This window comes from Aotus nancymaae, unplaced genomic scaffold (assembly GCF_030222135.1).
Source record: "Aotus nancymaae isolate 86718 unplaced genomic scaffold, 86718_ANA_hifiasm-v0.15.2.pri h1tg000028l, whole genome shotgun sequence".
Classification (NCBI taxonomy): domain Eukaryota; kingdom Metazoa; phylum Chordata; class Mammalia; order Primates; family Aotidae; genus Aotus; species Aotus nancymaae.
In genome coordinates, this window is record NW_026988441.1 from 29,426,082 (window position 1) to 29,435,706 (window position 9,625).

At 55.1% G+C, this 9,625-nt stretch overlaps 1 pseudogene; it reads right to left on the reverse strand.

Moving 5' to 3' along the window:
* Positions 1 to 7,501: 7,501 nt before the first annotated feature.
* LOC105729222 (uncharacterized) lies at positions 7,502 to 8,164 on the reverse strand (annotated as a pseudogene).
* Between the last annotated feature and the right edge of the window lie 1,461 nt (positions 8,165 to 9,625).

Genomic DNA, 9,625 nt, shown 5'->3' on the forward strand with positions numbered 1-9,625 from the left:
GATGCAGTCTTTTACCGCAACAGATATTACTTCCCCAAGAAGCAACCCAGAATTTGGAAGCAGCTCTTTATAAAGACAGATGAGAGTGTTGAGTGACCGGACGTTGGGTTGGGGACTTTTTCTGGTTCGAGGATAATTTCTATGGCAGGATAAAAGCTGCCATCAAAGAGCCACAGCCAACTATTCGTGGTGGTACAGGGATGGTTTTGAGGCCAGTTGAATAGAGAATCACTTGGGAAAGCAGCCGCGAACATGGCGATGGAGTACAAACGGCACCACGCGTTGTGATTCGTAGGCATCCGTACTCTGGAAGTTCCTTCCTTCCTTCTCTCCTTCCTGCTGTCTGCGCCTCCTCCCTGCATTGGGCATCCCCACGCCCTGGCCCTGTGCTGGGAGAGATATAAATGACACCATTGGCCATAGGTTGGGGGACTGGCACTGTCAGGGGAGCCTTATGACGTCAGAGTGGCCCCTGAGGACCAGTCCTGTGATGACCAGGTCCAACTGACCAGGCCCCTGCTGACCCGGGCTACATGGACCTAGACACCTGCTGATCATGTCCCACTGACCATGTCCCTACTGACTATGTCCCCACTGGCCCTCACTGAAGAGGCCCTGATGAGCAGGTCTTCACTGACTGGGCTCCCACTGACCAGTCTCCAATGTCCAGACCACAATGACCAACTCTGCTGACCAAGTTTTCATTGACCAGGCCCCCGATGATGACCAGGCCTTACTGATTGGGCTCCCCCTGACTAGGACCCTGCTGACCAGGATGTCACTGACCAGGTCCCATTGACAGCCGTCCCCTCTTCCCCCCTCTCCCGCCCCACCCCGCCCTGCCAGACCCCATGGATTAGGTCCAGTGATCAGGCAGCCACTGGCTAGGGCTGCACTGACCAGGTCCCTGCTGACCAGTCACCTGCTGACCAGGCCCCTGAAGACCAGGTTTGCACCAGGCATGAGGCCCCACTGACTGGGCCTCTACTCACCAAGCCCTCACTGACCACTGACCAGGTCCCCCTGATCAGGCCCTCACTGCCTGGACCCCACTAACTAGGCCTCATCAATGAGACTTCACTGACCAGACCCTACTACCCAGGACCCTGGTGACCAGGCCTCAGTATCCAGGACCCACTGACGAGACCTCTGCTGACCAGGCCCCCACTGACTGGGCCCAGCTGACCAGGTCTTTAACTGACAAGGCTCTGACTGGCCAGGTCCTTAACTGATGAGGTTCTGACTGGCCAGGTCATTAGTGACCAGACCTTTACTGACTAGGCCCCACTAACCAGGACTCTCACTGCCTGGGACCAACTAACTAGGCCCCCACAGACCAGGTCCCCACTGACCATGTCCCCACTGACCAGGCCCCCACTGACCATGTCCCCACTGACCATGTCCCCACTGACCAGGTCCCCACTGACCAAGCCCCCACTGACCAGGTCCCCACTGACCATGTCCCCACTGACCATGTCCCCACTGATCATGTCCCCACTGACCAGGCCCCCACTGACCGTGTCCCCACTGACCAGGCCCCACTGACGAGGCCCCCACTGACCGTGTCCCCACTGACCACGCCCCACTGACCGTGTCCTCACCACGCCCCCACTGACCATGTCCCCACTGACCGTGTCCCCACTGACCAGGCCCCACTGACCAGGCCCCACTGACCTGTCCCCACTGACCAGGACCCCATTGACCATGTCCCCACTGATCGTGTCCCCACTGACCAGGCCCCACTGACCAGGACCCCATTGACCATGTCCCCACTGACCTGTCCCCACTGACCAGGACCCCATTGACCGTGTCCCCACTGACCTTGTCCCCACCGACCAGGCCCCCACTGACCATGTCCCCACTGACCAGGCCCCCACTGACCATGTCCCCACTGACCTTGTCCCCACTGACCAGGCCCCCACTGACCATGTCCCCACTGATCAGGCCCCCACTTACCATGTCCCCACTGACCTTGTCCCCACTGACCAGGCCCCCACTGACCATGTCCCCACTGACCAGGCCCCCACTGACCAGGCCCCCACTGACCATGTCCCCACTGATTATGTCCCCACTGACCAGGCCCCACTGACCTGTCCCCACTGACCAGGACCCCATTGACCAGGCCCCACTGACCATGTCCCCACTGACCAGGCCCCACTGACCTGTCCCACTGACCAGGACCCCACTGACTGGGCCCAACTGACAAGCTTCCAACTGACCAGGCCCTTAACTGACAAGATTCCAACTGACCAGATCTTAACTGACAAGGTTCTGACTGGCCAGGTCCTCAATGACCAGACTTTTACTGACTGAGCCCCACTATGTAGGACCCCAGTGACCCAGACCCTCACTGACCAGGCCTCACTAACCAGGACCCCAGTGACCCAGGCCTTTACTGAATAGTTCCCACTCTCCAGGGCCCCAGTGACCAGGCCCCCACTGAGCAGGTCTTTCTGAACAGACCCTGACTGACTAGACCACACAAACCAGGACCTCAGTGACCAACGCTCCATTGTCCAGGTCCACTGACCAGGCCCCAGTTCATGAGCCCCCCGCTAACCACATCCACACTGACCAGGTCCCATGATGAGGCCTCAACTTACTGGGACCCCACTGAGCAAACCTCCACTGACCAGGCCCCACTAGCCAGGCCTCACGGATGAGACCCCCCCATTGACTGGGCCCAACTGACAAGAGCCCCGCAGACCAGGTTCCACTGACTGGGTCCCCACTGATGAGGTGCTAAATGACTAGGTCCTTAACTCAAGGACCTTTGACCAGGCCACAGCTGACCAGGCCTCCCACAGACCAGATTCTTACTGATCAGGCCCCCTTGTGAATGAGGACACAGTCCTTGGGGACATAAAGAACCCCATTCACTAGGTGTTCTCTGTATCCCCGAGGACTGTGTCCACATTCACAAGGCCTCTGCTGACCAGGCCCCCGCTGACCAGGCCCCCGCTGACCAGGCCCCCGCTGACCAGGCCACAGTGTTCAGGCCCCACTGACCAGGCCACAATGTCCATGTCCCCAGTAACCAGGCCTCTGCTGACCAGGCCTCAATGTTCAGGCCCCACTGACCAGGTCCCCGCTGACCAGCCCACAGTGTTCAGGCCCCACTGACCAGGCCACAATGTCCAGGTAACCACTGGCCAGGCCCCTCAGCCGTGGCGCTCAAAGTCCCCTACCTATGGCCCCCACTCAGCTCAGACTCTCCCTGCCCCATGTCTGCACCCACAGGCCAGGCCCCTGGGAGTCTTTTGGGGACAGGGCCCTTCCTCCAGGACACAGGGAGGGACAGCTGGCTTCAGGCTCCAGGCACCCAGCTTCATGCTCGCCCCCAACCAGGCCCTATGGCTCATCTCAAAAAGGGACAGTGAAGTGACCTGGCACCGCCTGCACCTTTTGACGAGCTTCAGTCTGGGGAACAGAGGGATGTTTGTCAGACCAGGCACCCTGTGTGCCAAGCCTCCCAAGTCCCTTCCTGTGGAGTCTGGATCTGGAGACGCAGCGTGGGGGCAGTGACATGACCAGCCCAGGACCCTCGAGGCTGGGCTGAGGACCACATGAAGACTCTTTGCTAGTTTCTCAGTACGTACGTCTTTTTTTTTTTTTTTTTTTTTTGGTAGTGTTGGGGACTTACTATGTTGCTCAGGCTGGTCTCTAACTCCTGGACTCAAGTAATCTGCCTGCCTCGGTCTCCCAAACTGCTGGGATTACAGAAGTGTACCACCAGGCCTGGCCTCAGTATCATTGCTTACCAGTTACCTTCCTCCACCAAGAACCCCCTAGATGCCAAGTCAGTGAGAAGAGGAAGATGTTTAAAGAATCCATGGAAAGAAAGTGACACAGGCTGAGGACGTGGGGGTGCCACATGCTGGGAGGAGGCGAGGACAGAGGATGGATGGACGGAAGGAAGGAAGGGCCGCTGGAGCCCGGCCACCCAGGGACAGAGGTGACCATGGACCCTCCCAGGAATGCTTTGCACCGACCACCATGAACGTTTCAGACGTCACCAGAACCCCAGTCCTCTGCTCCTGTCCCAGGCCCCTTTGTGGCCTTTGGGAGGTGGAAGTTGGGAGAGGTTGGGCGGAGCCAGGGTTGTGCTGCCCTCTCCTCCCGCCTGCTGTAGGGTGTCTGGGGCTTCCTGCAGAGAACTCTGGGCTTAAGTGATCCACCTACCTTAGCCTCCCAAAGTGCTGGGAGGACAAGCGTGAGCCACCACACCTGGCCTCTTTAATCATTTTCACTCACCAATATTTCAAACTGACCTTTTTCTATATGACCATCTCAGTCACAAACAGGCAGGTTATAAAGACAGACAGGTGACTGTGTTTTAACCAGCGAGGGCCGGGACTTGAGGCCAAGGAGAGGGTCCTTGCTCCCGAGACAGAGGCCTTCAAAGGGATAAAGGCATTCTCATTGGCAGCCCTGGGCAGTCTCCCCTGCCCACCCACCTTGGAGCTTGGAGCCTCCTTACAGAAAATGAGGTCTCCTTTCCTGAGTTTTTATTTTCTTCTTCTTTTTCTTCTTCCTTTGAGACGGAGTCTTGCTCTGTTGCCCAGACTGGCATGCAGCGGTGCGATCTCAGCTCACTACAACCTCTGCCTCCCAGGTTCAAGCGATTCTCCTGCTTCAGCCTCCTGAGTAGCTGAGATTACAGGCGCTCACCACGACACTCAGCTAATTTTTGTATTTTTAACAGAGACGGGGTTTCACCATTTTGGTCAGGCTGGTCTTGATCTCCTGACCTTGCAATCTGCCCGCCTCAGCCTCCCAAAGTGTTGGGATTACAGGCGTGAGCAACCACGCCCGGCTATTTCCTTACTTTTCCTAACCACAAAATGCAGCTGCCGAGGATGGCAGACGTAGGGACCTAGCCTCTTGGGCCCTCATTTGCCCGGTTTTCTTCAGTCCTAGTAACTGAATCAGGTTTTTTTGGTTGTTTAAAAACAGAACAATAGATTTGGCTACAGTTCCATATATCTGTAGTCGAGGCAAAACCACGTTAAATCAGGCTCTAAGTCACCTACGGTATAAAATATAGACAAAATATCAACATTGTGATCATTTGCCTTTAAACATTCAACCCATATTAAATTTTTTTTTTGAGAGAGAGAGTCTCACTCTGTTGCCCAGCTGGAGTGCAGTGGCGCGATCTCGGTTCACTGCAACCTCCGCCTCCCAGCCTCCCAGGTAGCTGGGATTATAGGTGGGTGCCACCACGCCCTGCTGATTTTTCTATTTTTAGTAGAGATGGGGTTTTGTCATGTTGGCCAAGCTGATCTCAAACTCCTGACCTCAGGTGAGCCATCCCTCCTCGGCCTCCCAAAATGCTGGGATTACAGGCGTGAGCCAGTACGCCCAGCCTGAAATTACTTTTAAGAGAGTAAATGTGCCGTTGAGCATTATTTCACTTTTGCTTTTTAAAGAAGCAGACCCATTTTTAAAATCTTTTTTCTTTTTTTTTTGAGACAGGGTCTGACTGTGTTACCCAGGCAGGAGTGCAGTGGCTCACTGCAGCCCTGACTTCCCAGTCTCTAGAACTATACAGGAGTGCACCCCTAGGTCTGGATAAATTTGTATTTTTTGTAGAGACAGGGTTTTGCTATGTTGCACGGGCTGATCTCAAACTCCTGGACTCAAGCAATCTGCTGCCTCAGCCTCCCAAAGTGCTTGGATTACAAGCACGAGCCACCGTGCCTGGACTCTTTAATAATTTTGAGTCACTGACATTTTAAACTGACTTCCTTACTTCTGTATGACCATTTCAGTACCCAGGGATTTCTGAGGCAGCCTAAGTGTGGCTTCACAAAAACAGTAGATTCTTCAACCTTTCGGCGACAGATTTAGAAACTGTCAACTCAATAATCATATGCTTTAGCTCAGTAACTATAGAAACACTGAAATTATGGCACTGCAAGTCAGAATCCCTTCCTGCTCTTCCAATGCAGCAACTTTTGAATATCTGTGGCATTTTCCAGCCACTTGAATTTCCCTTACAATAATAACAGCTTAAAAATAGTTTTTTGTTGTTGTTGTTCTTGGTAGAAAGTGATTTATTTGGAGAGAGAGAGAGAAACAGGAGGGAGGAGAGAGAAAGAAACAGCTAAGTCTCACGCTGAGTGAGAGACTCCAGAAAGATGGAATCCAGGAGAGGAAAGCAGCGTCCACACTGAGTGGAAGGGAATAGAGAGAGAGATGGCGTTTAGGAGGGGAAGACAGGCTTCCACGAGAGAGTGTGGAAGGGACCCCAGAGGGGAAATCCAGGATAGAAAAGACAGCTTCCACAAGAGTGTTTGTGGAAGAGTATTTAAACATGGAGTCCTAACAATAATTTTTAAGGTTTAATGTCCTGGGGGACTTATCGGCAATACTTTTATTTAAAACACAGTATAAGCCAGTTATTCTTTCCATCAGTATTTGAAAGAGTAGACACGATCTCGACCAACAGATCCACCCACACCTGTTTTCACGACATATAACACTGAAATTTACAGGCATCCCTGAGAAGTGTTTGAGTAAACCAGTGAATCACAATGGAGTCTCAATCAGTTAACAGTGTAGATCCATTAAAAAAAAAAAATCAGTTAGCAGGGTAGATCCAGTTCTCTAAACTGGAAAAAAAAAATCAAAACCAAAACTCTCCTAAGAACTGAAGCCGGGTGTGTGTTGTCACTGCTTCTGTATTTTCAATCCTGATGGACTGACTCCCTCTCCTCCTCCTAAGACACGTTTGCTGAAATCTTCAAGCAAGAGTTTCAAGACACTTGCAGGAAGAGGTGATGCTACTCCCGCTTCTAAGGGAATAGACATCGTGTCAGAGATGAGCGCTGTGTCCTCCCCCTCTGCATGCGCCCACATGCTCTCATCTACTTGGCTGTGCAAATTGATGGCAGCTGGTCCTCCCTCCCCTCCCACGGCCAAGATGCGATCCTGAGTCAGTCATCCCGCGGTAGCCTCGCACCCTTTCAATCAGAGAAGCTGCGGCTTACCGAAAGGAGATAGGGAGTGGGAAGAAATGCAAAACCAAGCAGAGCCTAAAGGCACAAAGTTGCAAGGCTGCTCTGTGAGAGTTTGCAAACAGAGTGCGGGTGGAATGCAAAGCACTCCGATCTACAATCTGAGTCAAAAGGGACTTGCCACGGGCTCCAGCTAGCCAGCTTCTTTGAGACCCTTCATGGATTTCGAGGTCTACAAAGTGTGCGCAGAAACACTCGCACTTCAAAAAGCGAGAAGGCGAACGGTATCATCTCATGATCCCAAACTGATCATGGTGGTGCAGGCCCAGCGAGCCTCTGGGGGCCGGGTGTGCATCCAGCCTGCCCGCCAGCGCGGAGCTGCTCACTCACTCGTCGTCCTAGTCATCATCGTTCCTGCCCTGGCTGGCCCGGCTGCCACCAAAGAGCTGCAGAGGCGAAGACTGCAGGGCACCCCCACCATCTGGAAAGCCTACTCTGGCCATGGCAACTGTTGTGGCTGTAGCAGTGGCTGGAAGGCATCAGGAGGCGGCTTCCAGGTGGTGGGTGGCACGGTGGACACAGCCTTGAAGCTTCTGGGTGGCATGTTGGCCTAGCGGGCTGGGGCAGGGCCTGGGCTTCTGTGGCTTGCTGGGCTGGGTGTGGGAGCAGGCGTGGATCACGTGCACTGCACAGACGAGGCTGGGGGAGGCTGCGGTGGTCGCTGCAGCTCTGTTGACCCCTTGGCGCCCGCCCCGGATGAGCCCTGCTGGATGCACAGGCTCAGCACCTCATGCACCTGCTACAAGATCTTGCCTGGATTCTCCAGTGAGAAGTGCAGTGCCCAGGTGTGCATCGCCACGGCCCCTGGGTGCTCATCCTGGTGCCCCTCCCTTCATGGGGCTCCGGTTGAGGCCTGCTCAGTGTCCTGGGAACCATGCCCTGGGATCAGGGCTCTGTCTCGTAGGTTGAGTCAGAGGCCACAGGACGTGCCGTAGGCTGGTCGGGTCTGCGGGAACACCATCCATGCTCACTCCTCCCTCTGGTGGCCTCTGAGGGAGCGAGTTTCACTGTGCAAAGTAGAAAATATGTCCAGAGGCCCTGGAGCCGTCTGGGGCTGTGGGGCAGCTGGCCGGGCGCTGCCCTGGCATTCTCCACACTGTGCCAGTCGCTGACTGCTGAGAGAAGTCGGATGAAGGTGCCATTGAGTCAGGTGATGTCTCTGGGCTTGCCTCTTGGTTATGATCACAGTGCCCGGCAGGGCCGAGTTACAGGGCCTTGATGGACCACCCCACCCCATGGTCCTGGGGCTGTCCAGGTCACACGTGGAAGGTCCAGAATCCCTGTTCAAACTTGAACCACAGACCTCTGACGTCCAGGCCCACAGCAGAGCTTGGGTGGGGAGTTCCAGGGGAGGTACCGCCAGGCAGCCCGTGGTCCGTCCTCAGTCGGGAACAGCCTGGCCACACCCTGAGCCCCCCAGGGGGCCCCAAGAGAACAGCCTGCCCCCCGGGCTCTACAGAAGTCCTCTTCTGCCTCTGGGCCTCAGCCTCAGGGACAGCCTGGGTGGTCCGGGGTGGAGGAGGACAGGCTCTTGTTCAGGAGGGGCCGCCTGTAATACTGCTGGAGCTGGCCTGGTGTGCTGGGGAGGGCCAGCCCGTCTCTTTCGTAGAGGGCATTGTTGACAGGGAATGCTCACAGAGGCCTGGGTGCCGGGACCCTCGCTCCAGTTTCACTGAAAGGAAAGCAGACATGTGCGGTCAGCTTCTCCACTGAGCCCATTGGGTCCTCACAGGGCCAGGCCCCCCAGACCTGGGTCTCTGGAGTCCCTGTGTGTCTCCCTGTGGGAAGCAGAAAAGTTTCTTTTAAAGTTTCCTTTCTTGTTAAATAAGCGTGCTAATTTAAGCCCTATCCTGTGTAGCTGTTAGACATGCCGTGTGCTTACAGGCACGTAGCACACTCTGTGACCTTGTACTTGAAGCAAGATATCTGTGCTGGACGTGCTCACAGGCATGTCCCAGCTCTCCATTGCCCTTACCTGTTTCAGAAAAGTTTTAAGTTCTTAGCCAATGGGGTTTTAGTTTAGACTGTGAGGTCTGGCTCCAGCCAATGGAGATCAGACACAGTAGTAAGGACAACCCCAAATGCGTAAGGAGTAAATTTGTGTGTATTCCCTTTGTTCTTTGTACTCTCATGGCAAGAGGGCTAGTGACAGTACCTTTTCTGCAGCCCAGGAAGTAAAACTGCATTGCTGAAAGATCCTTTGTCTCAGTGCTAATTTTTCTTTGTGGCACCGAGCATCTATTTCCATCACTCCTGAGTCTGATGCTGTGGATGCTGCTGCAGGTGGCTGATCCTGGAGTGACAGTTGTGTGTAGGCTGGGGCAGGGGAGCTGGCAGGGCACCTCGGGTTGCTCCTAGGACGGCCCCCAGGGTTTGGGCTGGCCTGGGGCTTCCTGCCTCTCTCTCTTACCCCAGGGCTGTGCCGGCTGGGATGCAGCCCTGATTCAGAACTCAGGTGGGAGAGGCCTCCTCTGTCACCTGGCCCCCTTGCCACCTCCCACTGGGGCCTGTCTCCACAGTGGGTGAGATGAATGGCCCCAGGCATGGGGTCCCCTCTGCCCTCCGAGGCCATCCACTGCATGCCAGGAAGGGACCATTTCCAC